Source organism: Notamacropus eugenii, chromosome 2, assembly GCF_028372415.1.
Source record: "Notamacropus eugenii isolate mMacEug1 chromosome 2, mMacEug1.pri_v2, whole genome shotgun sequence".
Lineage (NCBI taxonomy): Eukaryota > Metazoa > Chordata > Mammalia > Diprotodontia > Macropodidae > Notamacropus > Notamacropus eugenii.
In genome coordinates this window covers 159,100,186-159,125,807 of record NC_092873.1, presented here as the reverse complement: position 1 = coordinate 159,125,807, position 25,622 = coordinate 159,100,186, and the positions used below count along the sequence as shown (strand labels likewise).

The 25,622-nt window shown below is 37.7% G+C and overlaps 1 pseudogene; it reads left to right on the top strand.

Moving 5' to 3' along the window:
• The first annotated feature begins 8,550 nt into the window (after positions 1-8,550).
• Positions 8,551-9,674, top strand: LOC140522868 (glutamine synthetase-like; annotated as a pseudogene).
• The last annotated feature ends 15,948 nt before the right edge of the window (positions 9,675-25,622 follow it).

The window sequence follows — 25,622 nt, the reverse complement described above, 5'->3', positions numbered from 1 at the left end:
AATCCATCAAATCAGTTACCTAACTACATACTCTGTGCCCTTCAGCTGCTATCACATGGCTCATCAAATATGTTCTGCAGAATTCAACTGATGAGCCCAGATGGAAAATGGCTATTAATATTTTACTGACAAAACTCTGTACTAGAAGCATTTATTTCAGCTTAGAAATTTGATCCTCTCCAAGCACATAAAAGAACAATAAAGATTTATTCTTTACATTTTATCTCTAGCTGAGAAGTAAGATTTCTGGTTTGGTGGAAGAAGTATTAGGGTAGGATTACATCAGTTATTGTTCAATCATTTCAGTCATGTCTGAAACTTCGTGACCCCATCTGGGGTTTCCTTGGCAAAGATACTGCCATTCCTTTCTCCAACTCATTATAAAGATGAGGATGCTGAGGCAAACAGGGTTAAGTGACTTGCCCAGGGTTACATAACTAATAAATATCTGAAACCAGATTTGAATTCAGGAAGATGATTCTACCTGACTTCAGGCCCAGAGCTCTGTCCACTGTGCTACCTAGCTGTCCCCGTATTATATCTAGACCCTACTTTATTAGTAGGTAGTGATCTTATTAGGACAATTTAAAGGACACCAAGAAAGTACCCTATTTTATATATATGTGTGTGTGTGTGTGTATGAGTGAGTATACATATATATACATACACACACATACACATATACATGTACATATACGTATACATATATGTGTGTGAAGAGAGAGAGAGAGATTCCCTGATTTCAGGCTTGCCCCCCTAGAGGCTTTGGAGAACTTCTCCTCGGACTTTTCTCTTGGTTTGAATAAATATCTCCCCCAGAAGAAGCTCTGGCACCAATTCCAATCCTCATTCAGTTCCACAGCTTCATGTCAGCATTCCCATCCCCATTAAAAGTTGCACAGCAACACACAAGGGCCCCAGGCTTGGTTGAAAGCCCAGTTGTGCCAGCAGGAGACACAGATGAGTTACTTATGGCTATATTTAGGAAGTAAATTCTTAACCAAACAAAAAATAGAAGCAATTATAAAAGTAAAATAGATAGTGTTGATGACATGACCGTGAAAAACTTCTACATAAACGCAATTAATGTAATTAGAACAAGAAGGGAAGCATTGACGGGGGGAAGTGTCTTAAATGTCTCTGATAATACTCTGATGGTTGAGATATATGAGCAAGTAATAGAAATGCATAACACTAAAAGCCAAACAACTCTCAAAAATACCGCAAACTACTAACCACCAAATGAAAGAATACTCCACATCACTAATAATAATAAAAATACAAATAGAACAGTTCTAAGGCTTTAATTCACACTCAACAAATTGGCAAAAAATGACAAAAAAGAGAATAGCACACATTGGAGGGATTGTGTAAAGATGGACAAATAATGTATCATTGGTGGAATTGGTCCAGCAATTCTTGAAAGCAATTAGTGAAAAAAGTAACAAAATTGTCCATAGCTTTTGACTTATAGATTCTACTACCAATCCTCTCCTCTCCGAGGTCAATGACAAAAAGAAAGGACTCATATATAGCAAAATATTTTTAGCTACAAGTTTTATAGTAGCAGAAAACTAGAAACAAAATAGATGCCCTTTTACTGGTGAATGGTTAAACAAGTTATGGTACATGAATGTAATGCTGCGATGAATGATGCATATAGAGACTTATGTCATAGAGACATATGAACTTATATAAAGGAAAGTAAGCAGAACCAGAAGAACAAGACACACAATGATTACCAGAATTTAAATGGAAAAAACACCCAAAAGAATTGAGACTGAATACTAAGAAATTATAATGACCAAGCTTGAACCTCCCCAAAAAAATTAGATATGAGAAGGCAACTACCTTCCTTTTTGTTGAAGTAGGAGACTATGGATGTGACTGTATATAATATCTGAACTTTTTTGGCAATACTAATATCAGCTAGCTGCTAACTGTATCTTCTGTATAGCATTTCTATTGTACTGTTAATTAAGACATAACTATACTGTTAACTTTGATTTTAGCATCCAAGGAGACTTCTGTGTGAAAGCCAGCAAAATTGCAATTCAGAACTATAATGTTGTTTTACCAATGTAAGTAACAATATTGTCAGACAACATGTGTATTGAATTTAGGGTATAAATATTTCAAATGGGGAAGCCCACATATATTTAATGTTCTTGAGATTTTTGTACACATTTCTCATTTAAATATATTAACAACTTAGGGTGCATTTATCATAGAGAAGGAGGTGAGAAGATCTTCTGTTTAGTAGAACACAATTGTGTTTAGAGAGTAACTCTGGGTTTTAGTTAATAACAATCACTGACACTTATACGGCACTTTTGAGTTTGCAAAGTATTTCACATTCATTATCTCACATGAACCTCACAACGACTCTCCATTTTAAAGATGAATAAATGAAAATTCCCGGAGGAAAAGTGATTTGTCCCAAGGCACAGACCACTCACACAGTAAGTCTTAGGCAGGATTTGAAGGCAAGGTCTCCCTGAAGTAGCTTCCAGCACTCTGTTCACTACACCACACTGCTTGCTGCTTCAACCATTCTTCGTCCTTCTAAAATCCAACAATGACATGACATCATCCAATTAAAGTATGAGTGCTGCATGTACAATCTATGGAAGGGAGGAAAAGAATTGGGAACTCAAAATTTTTTTAATGTTAAAAATTGTTTTAACATGCAACTGGGGGAGAAATAAAACATTTAAAATAATTTAAAAACTGATTTTTTAAATGAGAGTAGTAATAGCACCTGTATCCCAAGATTGTGGTGAGGATCAAATGAGATAATAGTTGTAAAGCAATTAGTACAGTGCCCATAATAAGTGCTATACAAATTTCAGCTAATAATATTTTAATAAATAATTTTTTTAATGAATGCTGATCCTATTCCTCAATACCAGATTTATAAAGTAATTACATTTTGTATTATATCAATTAAAGGAGTATGTGCCCATCAAGAATGAATGGCCCCAGAGCTATGATCCTGGGATATGGTACCTAATTTAAACATTGCTATGACATGATTTGTTTCTTATGGGAAAGCTCTGCCTGAAGAAAAAGATTTTTGCTCTGTTTAGAAGGAATCTAAATTCTGTCAGTTCACAAACACTCACAATTCAAGATCTTCATGTGTTCAATTAAAGATGGAGTTTGGCCCCATGAATTTTTAAAAAGCGTTTACAAGGTTTAGTGGCCTTATAAATACACCACATGGGTGCAATTTTAGGTTCTCAATTGTATCTTGCATGTAGAGATCCATTAGCACACACCTGATAATTGCTTTGAAGAGTTGTGGCAGAACTGATTGTCAAAGGCCAAACATTAAAATAAGAGCTCTTATTATAAAAAAAATTTTCAAGTCATCACAATAGCAACTGCCTTCGCAACAATTGAAATAAAATAATTATGAAAACAACATAAAAGAAGCTCAAGTGTAAAATGAAACAAAATTTTGAATGCTGATCATGTAGTTTTCTTTAGGAAAGCCTAGACAATTTTAAAAGTCTTGTGGTTGATGATCCACTTATTTTCATTATTTATTATCTCTTATTTACAAAGATTGTGGCCTAAACAGAATATTGACAATTCTCCCCTTGGGTGGCACATTTTTGCCCCCAATTTTGTCCTCAGTTAAGGTGAGGGGAAATGGTGAGTATGTAGCACAACTGGCCTGAAACATGGGGCACTTATTTGAGAAAAATTAATAGGAAGACTGAAAAAGTAGGAAGTGACTAGATTGGGGAGCTCTTTGAATGCCAAGCCAAGGGAATTGGACTTTACTTGGCAGGCAATGAGAAATAATTACAGGGTCATTCATTTCCACAAGTAAAACATGGAAGAGTCCATAATATGAATTTCCACAGAAAACTAATTCCCTAGATGCTCTCTCCATGGACCCCAGGGAATGATGTATTTCTTTAACTACTTCTCTTCTGTACCAGGATATTTTTCCTTCCCAGTTCCTATGTGGGAAAGAACTCAGTCTTGGAGTTTCTCCCCTACCTTCATGTCCTATCAGTGAACAAACAGCCCTTCTAAGATATTTCTAATATTGTGAATAGTGGAGAAACAGAGGTAAAATAAGGAACTTGGGGAAATTTTATTGTGATTATTGAGTCATTTTTCAGTTATGTCCAACCTTTTGTGACCCCATTTGGGATTTTCCTAGCAAAGATACCAGAGTGGTTTGTCGTTTCCTTCTCCAGCTCATTTTACAGATGAGGGACTGAGATAAAGAGTGATTTGCCCAGAGTGGCACAGCTAATAAGTTTCTGAGGCTGGATTTGACATCATGAAGATGAATCTTCCTCACATCAGGCCTGGTAACTCTATCCATTGCACCACCTAGATCATAAGCTTCTTGAGAGCAGGGACTGTCTTCTGCCTTTCTTTGTATTCCCACAGCTAATAATATAGCATATACTATAAGAGCCTAGCATATAGTAGGCACTTAATAAATGCCAGTTGATAATACAAAGTGAAGTGAGCAGGACCAGGAGAAATTGTACACAGTTAACAGCAAAATTGTGTGATAATCAACTATGAATGATTTACCTCTTCTCAGCAATATAATGATCCAAGACAATTCCAAGAGACTCATGATGGAAAATGCTATCCGTATCCAGAAGAGCTGATGTAGTCTCAATGCAGATCGAAGCAGACTATTTTCCCTTTTTTGTTGTTTTTTTCTTTTTGCTCTGCTTCTCTTACCCAACATGACCAATATGCAAATGTTTTACATCACTGCACATATTCTATATCATTGCTTACCATCTTAGGAGGCAGGGAGAAAATTTAGAACTCAAAATTCTACTTAAAAAAGAATGTTAAAAATGTGTACACATGTAATTGGAAAAAATAAAATACTATTTCAAAGAAAAAAGGTAAAAATGCCGGTTAACTGACTACCGCAGACGTTGAAGATGAGAGATCTCTGAAGCTCAAGAGTTCTGAGCGAAGGTGGGCTAAGCCTATCAAGTGTCTACACTACATTCAACTTTAATACCTTGAGGCCCCCGATGTCAAGGGCTACATTAGGTTGCTGAGTGAGAAACAGGGGAGGTTAAAGTTCTAGTGCCAGTCAGAGTTCAATCAGCCTGTGTGTAGCCCATGTACACTTCTAGGCTAGGTGAGTTAGGAAAAACCAGGTTTTGTTTATGGTTGTGTTTAAAAAAGAAAAAAACATAGATAAAAAGTGACAGAGGGAGAGAAACCAAGAGCACTGACATAAGAAGTCTATTCTTTCTAAGTTCTTATGCAGCAGTAGTAACAGGAGTGTTGCTGCTCTGTCTAGCCTACCTGCCACAGGTCTGTAATTTTGGCACTATTCTGAGCTTCTCATTTTCCTTCATCCCACGTGTCCAATTAGTTGCCAATCTTGTTATTTCCACTTCAACAACAACTTTCATTTGTGACCCCCCTCTTTCCACTCATACAACCCCCAGCTTTTATCAGGTCCTCATCACCTCTCACCTAGATGATTACAACAGCCTCCTAATTGGTCTTCCTGCCTCAAATCACTTACCACTTCAGTCCTTCCTCTTGACTCTTATGCCAAAGTGATTTTCTTCAAGTGCAGGTTTGACCACATGACTCCTCTACTCAATCAACTCCAGTGGCTTCTTACTGATTCTATGGCAAAATATAAATCCCCCTGTTTATCTTTTTTAACTTTATTTTTATTTTCGCATTTTCTCTCTTTACACAATTAGTAAAGAATTTAACCAAGAAAAGAGGTCCAACCAAGAGAGAGGGCAAGATTGAGTAAGGTCTTCTGAAGGCACTTCCATTTCTGATTCTCTACCTGTCACCAATCAAAGAGGCTTCCATTAACCATGTGATTAGTAGACCAGAACTAGTTACAAAATGTCCACACATGCTCTCTCCAAGGCACTTCTATTATATATTATCACAACTCTCAAAAGCAGGTTCTCCAGCATCTTCCACAGGAGGAATTGTATCATTTGGGCATGCTGATAATATTTTGCACAGATTCATAAGCACCAGGCTTATTGATCAATCCTCCCATTACACTTAGGTACTAACTTATTTCAAAAAATAAAGGAAATTGTCTTGTTAAAAAAGGAACTGAGGTACACAGGAGAGTGAAAACACCTTATCAATCTAGAGTTCACTGAAAAATAATGAACTTTTTTCCCTTCAATTCAATACACATACTATATGTCAGGCACTGTGCTTTTTGTTGCTTTGTTGTTTCAGTCATGTCTGACTCTTTCTGATCCTAGCACAGAATTTTTTTAGCACAGATTTCTTAGCACAGATACAATAGTACTTTTCCGTTTCTTACTCCAGCTTATTTAACAGATGAGGAAACACAGACAAGCACAGTTAAGTGGGTTAACCAGGAATAATATCACAAGTCCACAAGACATTGCATTGCAGCTAGATTTATTATAAGAGAAACGAGTGTACATGTGAACCCTAAGGCAGGAGAAAGAGTTCACAATTCAAACGGAAGCTTGTATGTTTATGAAAGTGAAACAAAGAAAAGAGAAGAAATAGAAATCTCCACCCAAATGAGAGTGGCAAGGGAGGAGAAATCATCAAAAATTAAGATGGCAAAAGCAGCATTCTTTTCCCTTAGAAAATGTTAGGTTATGAAGATATAATGGTCTCCATATCTACAAAGGTTCAAGCTGCATAAGCAGTTTCCCAGTCTAGTGCAGATTGACTGAGGTCTGTCTTGACTCAGAAGAAACAGAGGAAGTCCAGTATAGAGTGCAAATAACAAATTATGTCAGCTTATTCAATGCCTCCTGCATACTCTGGGTCCAGTGTTTCTGAAAAATATGGCAACTCCAAAAGACAAGTTCAGAGGACCCCTTAGCATTCCTTAACAACTGGCTTGCCCAGGACCATACAACTAAAGAGTGTCTAAGGCCAGATTTGAAGGTCAGGCTCAGTACTCTATCCATTGTACCACCTAGTTGCCTGGTACTGTGAAGATATAAAGACAAAAATGAAACAGTCCTGGCTCTCAAGGAGTTTATATTCATTGGAATGTAGTATCTTGTCCAGTAAATCAGAGTTGTGGAGTTTCCAGAATTACCTAACTCTAAGACACTCCCCTTCTTTCTTCAGTGAGTTCAGTACCTAGCTCATAGTCTTTCTTTCTCAACTCCTACCCTCATACTAGGGATTTCAACATATATGTATCTATCTGCCTATATATATATATGTGTGTGTGTGTGTGTGTGTGTATATGTATATGTATGAGTATATATACCCATATGTTAAGTGTGTATATATACACATATATGCACATGTACATTATATATATATACATACACATGCATAAACATGTACACAATGGGTGATGACCTAGGAAAAAAACAAGGGATGGAAGGTTACATACATACATACATACATACATACATATATATATATAAATACATATATATATGCATATCAATAATCTCTCAAACACCTCTAACCTCCCAGTTTCTCAACTTACTCATTTCCTATGACCTCCTAGACCCCACCTGGGTGAAATACAGAAATGGTCATGCTCTTGATCTTGCCATCACCCACAAATGTTCTGTTTCCAACTTCATGAACTCTGAAATTCCTTTATCTCATCACAGTCTGTTATCATTTCATCTCTCCTTCTGTCTTATAATCACAAACCCAAACCCTTTTCTTGGTCCTCACTGTGCCCTCCAGTCCTTCCTTGGTTTTTCCCCAGATCAACACCTTTGTACTGGCTACATTCTCACTTCATCATTTTGAATCTTTGGTGAACCAGATCAGCTATACACAGTCTTTTTTTAAGTTCTCTGCTCCCTTATCCTATTGAAGATCTTTTCCTGCTAAGACCCAGCTTTAGATTATTCCCAGTTCACTTGTAGAGAAATATTTTCTTTCACTTTTCTTAATTCCTTACAGTCTAGCGTCTGAACTCATCATTGAACTCAAACCACTCTCTCCAAAGTTCCCAATAATCTTTTCATCATCCTGTGTAATAGCTTTTTTTCAGTCCTCATCCTTCTTGCAGTCTCTGCAGCCTTCAGTACTGCTAATCACCTCTTCTCCTTGATACTTTCTTCTTTCTAGATTTTTGTGATACTGAACCTCTTTGGGTTCTCCTTCTTCCTGTCTAACCACTCCTCACTCTTCTTTTCTGGATCTTCATCCAAGTCCTGCTCACTAACCATGAGTAACCCCTCAAGGTTCTGCCCTATGCCCTCTTCTCTTCTGCTTCTATACTACTTCCCTTACTGATCTCATCAACTACCTTGGATTTAGTTATCATCACCGTCATGCTTCCCAGATCAATTTATCCAGCCCTAACTTCAGGTTTCCATCTCCAGTTGCCTACTGGACATTTCCAGCTGATCGTCTCATAGACATCTTAAATTCAACAAGACTAAAAGTGAACTCATTACTTTCATTACCCTAAACCCTCCTCTTTCCTAACTTTCCTGTTACTAGGGAGGGCACTACCATCCTCTCAGTCATCCAGGCCTGTAACTGTCATTCTTGAATCCTCACTCTCTTACCACCGCCACCCAAATCATCATGCATTCTTCCAGTCCCAGGACACCGTCCAACATCACCACCTCAGCTAGTTCTCCCTTGAACAAAAATATCACACAGATGAACACGAGCCTGCCCCAAGGTAACAAAGTCCCGATTATGTATATCTGGATCAATGGCACTACTGAGGGACTACTCTATAAAACCTGGACTCTACATTAAGAACTGAAGAGCACTGAAGAACTACCAGAATGGAATTTTGGTGACTTCAGCACTTTTCAGTCTGAAGGTCTGAAGCAACATGTACTTTATTCCTGCTGCTCAAAAGGACTGTAACAAACTGCTTTTCTGTGAAGTTTTCTGCAAAGACCAATTTGAGATATAAAGGTTAAATATAAAAGGATAATGGATAGTATGTCCAACCAGAAGCCTTAGTTTGACATGGAGCAAAAATATACTCTAATGGGAACAGACAGACACTCCTTTGATTGCCCTTCAATGTCTTCTCTGGGCCCCATCATCTGTATTATTGTGGCGTGGAAACCAATAAAGCCTATAGAAGAGCTATAATGGATGTTCATTAGGTGCTTGCCTATATGATAAAGGCAAAATTGGGGCAAGGGAGGGAACCAAATAGTGAAGTAATGCCAGCTCATGGGAGTTCCAGATAGGACCTTGTGAAGGAACTGAAATGGGATATCACCTCTAGATTTCCTACTTTATCCTCCATTGAATGTGTGATGAGTTTGGAATAATCATAATATTAGAGCCCAAGTCAATCCCCAAAAATGAATGGAGTTGGTTGCCACACTAACTTCAGTCCAAGGCCAAGAGAGTTGAGAATGGTCTAAAGTACATTGAAAAAGCCATAGAGACACCAAGTAAGTGACCCAGTACCTTATCCAAGCCTGTGACCTCAAACGGAATCTGGACAATGCCAGTTTCCGAACAGATTTCCACAAGATATTCACATCAATGAGTTCTTTGCTGGCATGGCCAACTGTGCCACCAGTGCCCACATTCCCAGGATTGTGGCCAGAAAAAAAGGCTACTTTGAAGATCACTGCCCCTCTGTCAACTATGACCCTTATGCAGTGAAAGAGACACTCATCCATACCTATCTTCTAAATGAGACAAGAGAGGAACTCTTTCAGTATAAAAACTGAATATATTTATGTATAACCTCTATCAGATTGCTTACCTTCTGAGGGAGAGAGGAGGGGATAGAGGGAGGGGTAGAATTTGGAACTCAAAACTTTTTTTTAAATGAATGTTAAAAAATGTTTTTACATGCAGTTGGGGGAAAAAATAAAATATTGTTTAAAATACTAAGTGCACTTAATCTACAGAAATCTTCTGGTTCCCCCACCTCACAAAACTTTCTTCCATCTCATCTCTCCCCTCTTTCAAGTTTCCCTACTAGATGCAACTCAGGACACAGAGTACCATTGTTTGTATCCACAACAGAAAAAAAGTTTCTTGTAATAGTCAAGGAAAAGAGATGATTAAGACTGAAAAAAGGATGTCAACCTTATAAATGCAGAGGACAAGATAGATGAAAGTAATGTTACAAAGGTGGAAACTACAAGATTTGGTAACTGCTTATATATATGGGGTAAGATTAAGAGGAGTAGAAGATGACAGCAAGATTGCAAACCTGAGTAACTAGGAGGAAAAATAATAGAAAAGTTCAAAAGAAGCATGGGTTTGGGGGAAAAGTTCATTCTTTTGGGGGAGGGAGGAACAGATATGGTGAGTTTGAGATACCCACACACACGCACGCACACATATGCAAAAAAACTCTACTGGCTGAGCAACAGAAATTTAACCAGTATATTCATTTAGAGAAGGTTCCAATTTGAAATTAAATGTTCCAGAACCACTTAGACACTTAATTACAGATAGTGGACCTTGAGGCATACTCATTTCTATAGAGTTAAATTTTGAAGACCCTTTCCTTTCCTATGCCATTTCTCCACAAATAGAGTTATTTTTGCATCTTCCATCCCATCCACACTTAGCTTCTTTGTCCTTATTTCCTGGTTTCTTTATATAAGGTGGTGACTAGGAAAAGAAAAGCAAAAAAAGTCAACAATGAATGGGTTCATGCACTGAAATCCTAAATAATCCTCCTCCTTTAAGTTTATCCTGTATATTCAACAAAGTACTTGGCTTAGTAAACCAGAGTATAGCAGCTTTAACATTTGCCACCAGAATTTTCTTGGCCGAGAGGTGAATTTGCTTTTCCATGCAAATTTTCTCCCTCCAAAATTGTAGTGTTTGACATTTTTTCAATCTGACAATGGAATTACAAAAATGATCACTCTGCATTTGCAGAGAAGTATGCTAATTGAGCATTTTTGTGATGTTTCTTTTACACGAAATGTCAGAAATCATGTATGTGGCCATTAATGCATAAGTAAAACACTTACCCTGTTGAATTGTCTAATTTTAAATGTGTTTTATGATGAGGGGAAAAAAGTTAAATTTTCTGTATAACCTACAGATTGAAGACATGTTTCTTTTCCCTCAGCCTATCACCTTCTAGTTTATTTTCATTTTCTTATTATTTCTATTTTAAGGAATGTTCCCACTTAAGAAATCTCTCCTCTATACATTTTCATGACATCTGTTGTTTCAGGAGTGGGAAGCTTGTCTGTAAGGTAAATTTAATTTGGTTGGGCCTTAAGAGATGTTATTTAAAAATTTTATTGGAACAAGTGTTGTGGTTTGAATCCAAGGTAAAGAATTTCCAGGCAGCTAGGAAATATATCATTTTGGAATTCATAAGTACTAAATGAATTTAGTTACTCAGCTCAACAGATGTAGCTGTCACCAAATGTAAGTATATCAAAGTAATTCACATTGCTCTAAAATAAGAACCCAAAATGGCTATAGAAACATTGGTTTCTATTGGCAAAAACTGTAATCTATTACATATTACATGAGTAAAGGGTTTTAATAGTAACTGGGATACCTGACGGTCTTTATCCAAAAAAAAAGGAGAGAACTTTTGTGAATTTAACATAATATAACAAACCTTCCAACCAGTTTAGGTCACTGCCACGGTCAATGAAGTTATATACATATATAAAACAAGAATTCTTCACCTTTTTGTGTCTTGGACCCCCTTTGTCAGCCTGGGGAAGTCTGTGGACCCTTTCTCAGCAGAATGTTTTTACATGCATAAAAGAAAATACACAGGATTACAAAGGAAACCCATTACATTGAAACATCAAATCATTTAAAAAAAATAAATTTGTGAGGTGGTAATATGTCTAGTGGCAAGTCAAATAACTATAATAATTTCAGAGTAGTGAGGAACATAAGTGATATTTTGGAGATCAATAACAACTGTAATATGATAGAAAAATATAAGTAATTTCTACAGGTACTACTAATAAGTTTAGAATTGAAAAAAATGCTAAATTTCAGTTCAAAGTTAGTGAAATCAAAGATGTAATTTTTCCCTCCCATCCAATTGATCAACCCAAGTTCATGAACCCTCCCTTAAATCTATCCCTAGGCTCACATGGTCACCAGGTTAAGAACTCCTGGTATATGACAATGTTTCAATATCTTTAAACTGACAAAAATATAATTCTATAGAGGAGAAATTTAGTATGTTTCAAAGTTCATATTTTGTATTTTCTAACAAGGCATTTGTCTAGATATTAAAACATCCTATTGGTAATCAAACTGTGTAAACCCCCTTGACCCAGCAATACCACTACTAGGTCTGTATCCCAAAAAGATTATTAAAATGGGAAAAAGGACCTCCATGTACAAAAAATATTTATAAGAGCTCTTTTTGGGATGGCAAAGAATTGGAAACTGAGGAGATGCCCATCAATTAGAGAATGGCTAAATAAGTTATAGGATATGGATGTAATGGAATACTACAATTGTGTGATAAGAAATAATGAGCAGACAGATTTCAGAAAAAGCTGGAAAGGTTTAGATACACTGATGCAAAGTGAAGTGAGCAGAGTCAAGAGAACATTGTACACAGTATCAGCAACATTATGTGATAATCACTTATGATTGATTTAGCTCTTCTCAGCAATATAATGATCAAACACAAGTCCAAAAAACTTACTGTGAACAGTGATATCCATATCCAGAGAAAGAACTGATGGAGTCTGAATGTAGATCAGAACATACTATTTTTAGTTTATTTGTTTTCATGTTTTTTTTTCCTTTTGCTATGTTTCTTCTTTCACAACATGACTTTTATGGAAATGTTTTACATGATTGTGCATATATAACATATCAAATGGCTTACCATCTTAGGGAGGAGGGAAGGAAAGGAGAGAGGGAAGAAAATTTGGAACTCAAAATTTTATATTAAAAAAGAATACTTTTTTTAAAAAATTTAAGATGCCAAAAAAGAAAAGAAATAGCCTATCACTACTATCCATGCCAATCTAGCAATCTGTTTCTGGAATATATTATCCAATACCTCTTTCTAACTAAGTGGCCCTCTTTCACAATTTTACTTCTATTTTTCCCTAAAATAGTTGTCACCCAAGTGCCCTGTACTAGATTTCCCTCCTCTGGTTCATGAATTTCCTATTAGATGTCCTAAGAAAGAGTGTGGTATAGAAAAAAAAAAGAGCTCTGGACTTAAAAACAGAGAACCTGGGCTCAAATCTCATCTTTGCTGCCTTACTCAAAGAATTCAATCTCACTGGACCTCAATTTTTTACTGTGTTGAAAAAGTACTTTTTAGCACTAAATGCTATATTCCTATAGACAATACTAATCTATATGAAGCACTACAAAGTTGACTTGAAGGAAAGAGGGATATTTAATCTAAAGAAAAGAAGATTCATGAGGGGCTTTATAAGAGCTATCACATGGGAAAATGATTGGTCTCAGATGGCAGAGCTATGAACTATGGATATAATTTAACAAACAGTAAATGTAGGCTTAGCACAAGGAAAAACTTCATAACATTTTGACCTATTCAAAAGTGGATTGGGCTGCATAGAGATCAAAATAATGGAAAAAGGACCCACATGTACAAAAATTTTTATTACAGTTCTTTTTGTGGTGACCAAGAACTGGAAATGAAGGGGATGTCCATCAATTGGGGGATGGCTGAGCAAGTTGTGGCATATGAATGTAATGGAACTTCAGAAATACCTGGATAGACTTATATGAATTGATGCTGAGTGAACTGAGAAGAACCAGGAGAACATTATACACAGCAACAGTCACAGTGTACAAAAACTATTTTTGATAAACTTAGTCCTCCACAGCAAGGCAAGGACCTAAAATATTTCCAGAGAACTCATGATGCAAAATGCCATCCACATCCAGAGAAAGAACTATGGAGTCAGAATGCAGAATGAAATATACTATTTTCTCTTTTGTTATATTTGGTTTTGCTTAGTTTTACTCATGCTTTTTCATATTCATTTTTAATTCTATGCAACATGACTAATGTGAAAATTTGTTTAATAAGAATGTATGTGTAGAACCCATATGTCTTGGGGAAAGAGGGGGGAGGGAGGGAAGAGGGAGGGGGAGAAAATTTAAAACTTGTGGAAGTGATTATTTAAAATAGAAAATAAATAAATAAATGATTTTTTTTTTTAAATACATAAAATGCTAAATTTTTTATAAAGGGGATTGGGCTGTTCAACAGATTGTGGGTTTCAAATCAATACAAGTCTTCAAGAAAAAGTTGGATGACAATTTCTAAAGTACATTGGAGAGAGGATTCATGTCCAGAGATAGGTGGAAACAGATGACATCTGAGGGCCCTTCCAACTTTGAGATCTTTTGATTCCTCCATTCCTTTTATCTAATTACATCTTTCAAAATAAGGTACCCTTCTTTTTTAACAAAATTACCTTAATTTTTAAAAAAATTTAACAATTTTTTATTCTGAAGATAGCAAAAGACCAAATAAAATGAGCAATTTCTACACACAAAATAGAACAGAAAAAGAAGATTGTACATTTAACTAAAAATTTACATTATATACAACTTACTTTTCCTTTTTAGTATATAATCAATTCAACAATGTAATTTCTAAAGCTGTTCTACTTGTCTATGATTCTTCATTACCTTTCTTTTGTTATCTTTTATGTACCATTTAAAAATGCTTTAATGGGTGGAGTCAAGATGATGGAGTAGAAGCAGGGATCTGCCTGAGCTCTCCCACCAAACCCCTCAAAATATCGAAAAAAAATGACTCTAAACAAATTCTAGAGCAGTAGAAGCCACAAAATGACAGAGTGAAACAGATTTCCAGCCCTAGACAATCTGTAAGGCAGACAGAAGGGTCTATTGCACCAGACTCAGAGCAGAGTGCAGCCCAATGTGGATCCCATCAGCACAGACAGGACTGGAGAGGGCCTCAGGGCACTGAATCACTAACAGCTGTAGCTGTTTCCAAAGTTCTCAAGACACAAACACCAAAGACAACTTCAAAGATTAGTGGGAAAGCTCTCTCACCTGGGTGAGAGAGGAACATGGTCCAGCCCCAACCCCAGGACAGCAGTAGCCACTGCCACAGTAGCAGTTGCTTCTGGACCTCTTGGCCTATAGGCAGTGAGAGCATCTAGCTGCTGATCTGGGTTGCAGCCCTGCAGGGTGGTCCTGGGGTGAGGAGGAGCACTGGTGTGGCAGAGCTGGTGGCTGCTGTGGACAGGGGATCCTACTAACAGTTCCAGGGCAGAAAAGAGTGCTTGTGGTTGCTTACAGACCAGAGTGCAGGCCAGGAGAGGAGTAAACATCACTCCTGAGCATACCACTTTGGAGAAACTGAGAATTTACAGGTCCCTAGAGATCTCTCTGAAAATAACTGCACAAAACTCCTGAAATGTGGGGCAGTACACCCTCCACTTAAAAAAGGAGCTTAAAAAAAAAAAAGAAATCAATAGTCGCTAGGAACTAGCTAACTCATTCTTCCTATATCAATATACGTATCTTGAAAATCTAAGTTCTTTAGGGTGTTCCCTTTGTAGTCACATCAATGTATTTTTATGCTTCCCCCTGTTTTTCAGGATAATTTGTTATCTAAATGTATTATCGACCTACTTTTCGATCTTTATTGTTTTTTCCAGCCCTATAGTTCATGAAGACCAAGTCACTCCAAAATAACCAATGTAGTCATTTCTTTTCCCCTTCCCTTTTCTTCCCCTCCTCCTCACCTTTAAACAATAAACAGCTTCAGCAAAGTTGCAGGCTACAAAATTAAAAGAACAAAAAAAAAGAGCTCAAAAGTCAAGTAATTGGCTGGGAAAATGGCCAAAAGGGGGGAGAAATAAAACTAAAGAAGCTTACTTTCTTGGTGAAAACATTTTCTTAAGATGAGGAAGATCAAAGCATACAACCAGAGAAAGATAGCAAGGTCAAGGATCCTATATCCAAAGTCTCCAAATAAAATATGAAATGGTCTCAGGCCATGGAAGAACTCAAAAAGGATTTTGAAAATCAGGTAAGAGAAGTAGAGGAAAAATTGGGAAGAGAGATGAGAGTGATGCAAGAAAATTACAAAAAACAAGTCAACAGCTAGCTAAAGAAACCCCCCAAAAAAAACTGAAGAAAATAATGCCTTTAAAAATAGACTCACCCAAATAGCAAAAGAGGTGCAAAAAGTCAATGAGGAAAAGAATGCCATAAAAAGCAGAATTAGCCAAACGAAGAAAATAATCCTTTAAAAAATAGAATGAAACAAATGGAAGCTTAATGACTTTATAAGAAATCAAGAAATTATAAAACAAAACCAAAAGAATGAAAAAATAGAAGACAATGTGAAATAACTAAGTGAAAAAACAATTGACCTGAAAAATAGATTCAAGAGAGATAATTTTAAAATTATTAGTCTACCTGAAAACCATGATCAAAAAAAAAAGCCTAGATGTCATCTTTCAAGAAATTATCAAGGAAAACTGTCCTGATTATCTAGATCCAGAGGATAAAATAGAAATATAAAGAATCCACTAATCACCTCCTAAAAGTGACCCCAAAAGGAAAACTCCTAGGAATATTGTAGCCAAATTCCAGAGTTCCCACTTCAAGTAGAAAATATTAAAAGTAGTATTGTGGAGACACAATCATGATAACACAGGACTTAGCAGCTTCTACACTAAGGGATCAGTGGGCTTGGAATATATTTCAGAGGTCAAAGGATCTAGGATTAAAACAAAAATCACCTATCCAGAAAAAACTGAATATCATACTTCAGGGGGGAAATGGAATTTTAATGAAATAGAGAACTTCCAGGTATTCTTGTTGAAAAGACCAGAGCTGAATAGAAAATTTGATGTTCAAATACAAGAATCAAGAGAAACATGAAAAGGTAAACAGGAGAAAGAAGCCATAAGGGACTCAGAACTGTTTACATCCCTACATGGAAAGATGATAATTGTAACTCATGAGACCTTTCTCAGTATTAGGGTAGTTAGAGGAAATATATATGTATGTGTGTGTATGTGTGTATGTGTATATATGTATAGATGTATGTGTATATTATATATGTAGGTATATGTGTATGTATGTGTGTATATGTGTGTATATATGTATGTATGTGTGCATGCACATATAGACAGAGGGCACAGGGTGAGCTGAATATGAAGGGAGGAATCCTGAAAAATAAAGTTAGGTGTTGAGAGTAATGTACTGGGAGAAAGAAAAGGGGAGAAGTAGAATGTAGTAAATCCTATCACATAAAAGAGGCAAAAAAGAGCTTTTGCAATAGAGGGGAAGAGGGGGGAGGTGAGAAGGAATAAATGAGCCTTACTCTCATTGGATTTGGCTTAAGGAGAGAATAACACACATTCAATTGTGTATGGAAATCTATTTTACCCCATAGGGAGGCAAGGGGTAAGGGAATAGGAGAGAGAGGATAATAGAAGTGACAGCAAGTTGGAGGAAGGGGTAATCAGAAGCATAGACTATTGTGGGGTGACAGGTCAAGGGAAAGAAGGGAATAAATGAAGGGTAGGGCAGGATAGAGGGAAATGTGATTAGTCTTTCACAACATGACTGTTATAGAAGTGTTTTGCATGGTTACCCATATATGACCTATATCAAATTATTTACTGTCTCAATGAGGGTGAGTATGGAGGGAAGAAGAGAGAGAATGTAGAACTCAAAGCTTTAAAAATGAATGTTAAAAATTGTTTTTGCAAGCAACTGGGAAATAAGTTGTACAGACAATGGAGTATAGAAATATATCTTGCCTTACAGTAAAATAGAGGAGAGGGGAATGTGAGAAGAGGAGGATAATAGAAGGGAATGAAGATTGGGGAAGGGGTGGTTGGAGTGCACACTATTCTGGGGCGGAGGAAGGGGAGAGATGGGGAGAAAATTTGGAATTCAAAATCTTACAGAAGTGATTGTTGAAAAATGAAAATAAATAAATTATATTTAATAAATAAATAATAACAATAAAAATTTAAAATGCTTTAATGACACTTTTCTTTCTTTTTTCTTTTCCTTTACTTTTGAGGGGGAGGGGTAAACCCCTATGCCAGCTATTTTATCCTCCCTTCTGTTAGTCCCCACACTGAAAAAAGAAAAAGACAAAAACCTTGTTAATAAATCAAATCACTGCATTGACTAGGTCCAAAATGTATATTTTATTCTGTACCTTGAGTCTATCACCTCCCTTTTAGGATTCAATTAACATGTTTCATCCTTCATCCTCTGGAATAATGGATACTCCTTATATTGATCAGAGTTCTTTCCTCTTTCAAAATTGTTTTTCTCTATAATGTTGTTTTTGTATAAGCTGTTCCATGTTCAACTCACTGTATCAGTTCACATAAGTCTTTCCAGGATTCTCTGAAACTATCAGAAAATGTGCATGTATATATATAGAGAGAATCATTTTTAGGTTATTTTCCATGTGGGACATTTCCCATCCATATTTTAAGATCAAACAAGCTTCCTTGATAAGCATAACCAGAAGTGTGCTGGAGCCAGATCTAACCAGTTTTTGAGAGCTTGTTAAATTTTCAGTGTATTTATACTTCATAAATCAGTAATAGTTACAAATCATGGTTTCATTTACTGTTTTTTAATTGTCTAGACTTAAGGAAGTATTACTAATGTGTATTAAACTTAAAGTATGCATGTATTTTCCCCCAAAGAGCCCAGTTGTTAAACATTTACCAACACACCCTAGTATTGGTCTATAAACATCACTTGGGCTTAACAGAAATGCAGAAGAAGGATTAGGAAGGAAGTTATCACCAGACTAGAAACCTGGTGACTGGACACTAACAATAATAACAATAATTACATTGAATATAGGCAGTTAGTTGACACGGTGGATGATAGAGCACTGGGCTTGGAATCAGAAAGACTCATGACTTCAATTCTGGCCTCAGACCCTTACTAGCTGTGTGACCCTGGGCAAATCACTTGACTCTGTCTTCCTCAGTTTCAAACTTGTAAAATGAGCTAGAGAAGGCAAAAACAAACCACTCCAATATCTTTGCCAAGAAAACCCCAAATGGAATCACAGAATCAGACATGACTGAAACAACTGAACAACAAACATTTATATATAATTACATCTATTATATAATTATAAGAATAATATATAATATAAAATTATATTATATAATAAAATAGAATAATAATATAATTCTTTAAGGTTTGTAAAATGCTTTACATCTATTGTTTCTTTTAGGTCCATATAACACCCCTGGAGCCAAACAAAAAGGTAATTTTGACCATTGATCCTCTGATTATTGAAATTAAGCAAGGCATAAAACAGGGAGACAAATGTTCTCCTAAAGAGTTTCCTACTCTTATAGAAGAAATCCTAAGAGAAGTTAACATTCTCAATATTTTTTTTTATGAGAGTAGGGCTCATGTCTATGGATTGAGTACTGGAAAAAAACAGAGTCTAAAGTTACACAAATCAAGAGAATTCAGTGCAAAATAGTTTCAATGGCATAAAACCTGCTACTGGTTGTTGTCCTTCCTTCTCAAAAAGGACCAAAATGACATCACCATGATAAAGTGAAGCTTCAGTGTGTCAGACAGTGGCTGATCAGAACAATACTAGCTCTTCCACAGATTGGGCATAGATAGTCCATGTGAATATCTGGGAGGGTTACTCCAAATTTGTGCATCCTATGTTTCCTTTGTGCTGTCTCAATTCTGCTTTGCTCATAGAGCACATCACCTTTTCTGAGGCAGGCAAGCTATGATGAGCAGCCCTGTTTCAGTGTCTCCCATGTCACACAGTCAAATCCAAAGCTCTTGAGAGAGACCTTGAGAGTGTCCTTGCTTCTTTTGACCACCATGTGACCACCTACCCCATGTGAGTTCTCCATAAAATCATCTTTTTGGAAGATGGCAGAGTAAAAAGACAGAACTGCTCTAGTTCTCCTCCATAGCCTATAAAATACCTGTAAAAAATGACTCTAAACAAATTCTAGAGCAGCAGAAACCACAAAATGACAGAGTAAAAGAGATTTCCAGACCAAGATAGCCTGGAAGGCTGACAGGAAAGGTCTATCACACCAGGCTCAGAGCAGAGCACAGCCCAGCCTAGGCTATGCACAACATGGACAGTACTGAAGAAGGCTTTAGGGAGTGGAATCACAGGTATCAGCTGTCGTTGCCAGATTTCTCAACCCACAAACACCCAAGACAGCTTCAAAGGTCAGTAAGAAAGCTCTTTTACCTGAGTGAGATGGGAGCATGGGCCGGCCCCATCCTCAGCCCCAGGTGGCAGCAGCATCCACTTTTGGAGCCCTCTGCCTAAAGACCATGGGGGAATCTGGGGCTGATCTGGGTCTCAGTTCTGAGTGACAGTCCTGGGGTGAGGAGGAGCGCTGACATGATGGAACTGGTGGTGGCAGTGGAGATGGAACCCTACTCACATATCCTGGGAAGAAAAGAATGCATGTGGCTGCTCACAGACCAGAGCGCAGGCCAAGAAAGGAGTAAACTCCTCTCCCTTGATTGTGCCACCTTGGAGGAACTGAGAACTTACAGGTCCCTAGAGTATACGCTCCAATTGACAAAGGACTCAAAAGTCAAGTAACTGGCTGGGGAAAAGACCAAAAAAGGGAAAAAATAAGACTATAGAAGGTTACTTTCTTGGTGAACAGGTATTTCTTCCATCCTTTCAGATGAGGAAGAACAAAGCATACCCTCTGAGGAAGACATCAAAGTCAAGGCTTCTGAATGCAAAACCTCCAAAATGAATATGCAATGGGCTCAGGCCATGGAAGAGCTCAAAAAGGATTTTGAAAATCAAGTGAGAGAGGTAGAAGAAAAACTGGGAAGAGAAATGAGAGAGATGCAAGAGAATCATGAAAAGCAGGTCAACACCTTGCTAAAGGAAACCTAAAGAAATGTTGAAGAAAATAACACCTTTAAAACTAGACTAACTCAAATGTCAAAAGAGGTCCAAAAAGCCAATGAGGAGAAGGATGCCTTAAAAAGCGGAATTAGCCAAATGGAAAAGGAGGTTCAAAAGCTCACTAAAGAAAATAGTTCTGGGGAGCGGAGCCAAGATGGCAAAGTAGAAAGATGCACATACGCTACCTCTGAACCCACTGCCCATAAAATACCTGTAAAAAAAAAAAAGAACCACCAGGGAATTCTGGAGCAGCAGAAGTCACAGAACGGAGTGGACGAGATTTCTGCTCCAGAGAGCCTGAAAACCTCTTGCAAGAAGTCCCTCATGCCCTGGACCCAGAGCAGAGCCCAACCCTGCCTCGGTGGCGCAGAGCTGAAAGGAGCAGATCCGAGCAGGCTTCAGGGATGGAATCTCCAGCAGCCGCGCGGGTCCTTCCACCCACAGGTGACAAGGGTCGGTGAGAGGGTCTCTTTGGTGGGTCGAGAGGGGAGTGGGGTGCCCCCATAACTCAGGCCCCCTCGGGAGGCAGCAGCAGAGGCGGGAGCAGACCAGGGCTCCCCAAGCAGGCAGGACCCCGGATCCATTGTTGAAGGTCTCTGCATAAACCCCATGAGGGAACTGAGCCCATGAGGTGGCCCTGCCCTGACCTGAGCAACTGAACTTAATCTCACACTGAACAGCAGCCCTGCCCCCTCCCAAAGCCCTGAGGCTGGGAAGCAGCATTTGAATCCCAGACCCCAAGTGCTGGCTGGGAGGATCTGGAGGTGAGGTGGGGGTGGAGAGGACACTCAGAAGTCAAGTCACTGGTTGGGAAAATGCCCAGAAAAGGGAAAAAAATAAGACTATAGAAGGTTACTTTCTTGGTGAACAGACATTTCCTCCCTTCCTTTCTGATGAGGAAGAACAATGCTTACAATCAGGAAAAAATGCAGAAGTCAAGGCTTCTGTATCCCAGCCCACCCAATGGGCTCAGGCCATGGAAGAGCTCAAAAAGGATTTTGAAAATCAGGTTAGAGAGGTGAAGGAAAAACTGGGAAGAGAATTGAGTGACATGCAAGCAAAGCATGAAAAACAAGTAAACACCCTGCTAAAGGAGACCCAAAAAAATGCTGAAGAAAATAACACCTTAAAAAATAGGCTAACTCAACTGGCAAAAGAGGTTCAAAAAGCCAATGAGGAGAAGAATGCTTTAAAAAGCAGAATTAGTCAAATGGAAAAGGAGATTCAAAAGCTCACTGAAGAAAATAGTTCTTTCAAAATTAGAATGGCACAGATGGAGGCTAATGACTTGATGAGAAACCAAGAAATCACAAAACAAAACCAAAAGAATGAAAAAATGGAAGATAATGTGAAATATCTCATTGGAAAAACAACTGACCTGGAAAATAGATCCAGGAGAGACAATTTAGAAATTTTGGGACTACCTGAAAGCCGTGATCAAAAAAAGAGCCTAGACATCATCTTTCATGAAATTATCAAGGAAAACTGCCCTGAGATTCTAGAACCAGAGGGCAAAATAAGTATTCAAGGAATCCACATATCACCACCTGAAAGACATCCAAAAAGAGAAACTCCTAGGAACATTGTGGCCAAATTCCAGAGTTCCCAGGTCAAGGAGAAAATATTGCAAGCAGCTAGAAAGAAACAATTCAAGTATTGTGGAAATACAATCAGGATAACACAAGATCTAGCAGCTTCCACATTAAGGGCGTGGAATAGGATATTCCAGAAGTCAAAGGAACTAGGACTAAAACCAAGAATCACCTACCCAGAAAAACTGAGTATAATACTTCAGGGGAAAAATTGGTCTTTCAATGAAATAGAGGACTTTCAAGCATTCTTGATGAAAAGACCAGAGCTGAAAAGAAAATTTGACTTTCAAACACAAGAATGAAGAGAAGCATGAAAAAGTAAATAGCAAAGAGAAGTCATAAGGGACTTTACTAAAGTTGAACTGTTTACATTCCTACATGGAAAGACAATATTTGTAACTCTTGAAACTATTCAGTATCTGGGTACTGGGTGGGATTACACACACACACACATGCACACGCACATGCACACACACATAGAGACAGAGTGCACAGAGTGAATTGAAGAGGATGGGATCATATCTTTAAAAAATGAAATCAAGCAGTGAGAGAGAAATATATTGGGAGGAGAAAGGGAGAAATGGAATGCAGCAAATTATCTCTCATAAAAGAGGCAAGCAAAAGACTTATTAGTGGAGGGATAAAGAGGGGAGATGAGAGAAAAACATGAAGTTTACTCTCATCACCTTCCACTAAAGGAAGGAATAAAACACACATTCATTTTGGTATGAAAACCTATCTTACAATACAGGAAAGTGGGGGATAAGGGGATAAGCAGGGTGGGGGGGATGATGGAAGGGAGAGCATGGGGAGGAGGGAGCAATTTGAGGTCAACACTCATGGGGAGTGACAGGATCAAAAGAGAGAACAGAAGTAATGGGGGACAGGATAGGATGGAGGGAAATATAATTAGTTCTTACACAACGCTACTATTATGGAAGTCATTTGCAAAACTACACAGATTTGGCCTACATTGAATTGCTTGCCTTCCAAAGGGAAGAGGTGGGGAGGGAGGGAGGGCAGATTGGCAGACAGGGGCAATTAGAACGCTTGGTGTTTTGGGGTGGGGGGAAGGGACAAAAGGGGAGAAAATTTGGAACCCAAAATTTTGTGAAAATGAATGTTAAAAGTTAAATAAATAAATAAATTTAAAAAAAAAAGAAAATAGTTCTTTAAAAATGAGAATGAAGCAGATGGAAGCTAATGACTTTATGAGAAACCAAGAAATTACAGAACAAAACCAAAAGAATGAAAAAATGGAAGATAATGTGAAATATCTCATTGGAAAAACAACTGACCTGGAAAATAGGTCCAGGAGAGACAGTTTTTAAATTATGGGACTACCTAAAAGCCATGATCAAAAAAAGAACCTTTTCATCTTTCATGAAATTAACAAGGAAAACTGCCCTGATATTCTAGAACCAGAGAGCAAAATAAATATTGAAAGAATCCACCGATCGCCTCCTGAAAGAGATCCAAAAAGAGAAATTGCTAGGAACATTGTAGCCAAATTCCAGAGTTGCTAGGGCAAGGAGAAAATGTTGCAAGATATTATTTGTAACTCATGAGACCTTTTTCAGTATTAGGATAGTTAGAGGGAATATATATATATATATATGTTATATATATGTGTGTGTGTGTGTGTGTGTATGGGTATGTATGCATGTGCATATTATATATGTGTAGGTATGTATATGTACATGGTGTATGTGTGTGCATACATATATATTTATACATATGTGTGTGTATGTGTATATACAGAGACAGAATGCACAGGGTGAGCTGAATATAAAGGGAGACTACCTAAAAAAATATGAAATTTACTGTTGAATGGAATGTACTGGAGTAAGAGAAAGGGAGAAGTACAATGTAGCAAATCATCTCACATAAAACAGGGAAGAAAGAATGTTTGCAATGGAGGCATAAAGGGGGAGATAAAGGAAATAATTGAGCCCTACTCTCATGGTTTTTGGCTTAAGGAGGGAATAACACAGGCTAAATTGGATATGGAAATCTATTTTACCCTTGAGGAAGGTGAGGGAGAAGGGAATAGGAGAGGGAAGTTAATGTAAGGGACAGCAAATTGGGGAAAGGGAAAGTCAGAAGCCAACATTATTGTAGGAGGACAGGTCAAGGAAGAGAAAGGAATAAATGAACGGCACAACAGGACAGAAGAAAATGTAGTTAGTCTTTTACAACATAAATATCATGGAAGTGCTTTGCATTGTTACACACGTATGATCTATATTGAATTGCTTGTTTTCTCAATGAGGGTGGGTGGGGAGGGAGGGAGAGAATATGGAACTCAAAGGTTTAAGAATGAAAGTTAAAAATTGTTTTAGCATGCAACTGAAAATTAAGCTATACAGGCAATAGAGTATAGAAATCTATTTTGTCCTACAGGAAAATAGAGGGGAAGGTGGATGAAAGAAGGGTGGGTAATAGAAAGGAGGACAGACTGGAGGAAGGGGTAGATGGGGTGCATGCTATCCTGGTGTGGGGAGTGGGGAGAGATGGGGAGAAAATTTTGAATTCAAATTCTTGTGAATGCTAACAACTGAAAAATAAATAATTTATATATCAAAAAAAATTAGTCTTTTTGCAAGTGAACAACAACATTTTGCATTTGAACAACATGGTCAGCCCATCAGAGCTGTACTCTCTGAAGCATAGTTTGAATGCTTGGCAGTTCAGGTCAACCAAGGACTTCATTGTCTGGTACCTTATCCTGCCAGGTCATCCTCAGATCTTCCTAAGACAGTTCAAACAGAAGCAATTCAGTTTCCTGGCATGGCTCTGGTAGACTGTCCATGTTTCACAGGCATCACAATGGTTCTGTAGACCTTTAGTGTGGTAGTCAGTCTACTCCCTCTTCTCTCCCAAATCTTTCTTCAGAGCCTCCCAAACACTGACTAGCTCTAGCAATGCATACATCAACCTCATTGTCAATGTGTACATCCCTGGAAAATACTTTGCCAAGGTAAGTGAACTTATCCACAGCATTCAAAACTTCTCCACTTGTTATAACTGATGGTTCCATGGATGCATGGTGGTGGTGGCTGATGGAGTACCTGTGTTTTCTTGGTGTTAATTATTAGGCCAAAATTAGCACAAGCACCAGAGAATTGATCCATACTTTGCTGAATCTCAGCTTCAGAAGTTGCACAAAACCTACT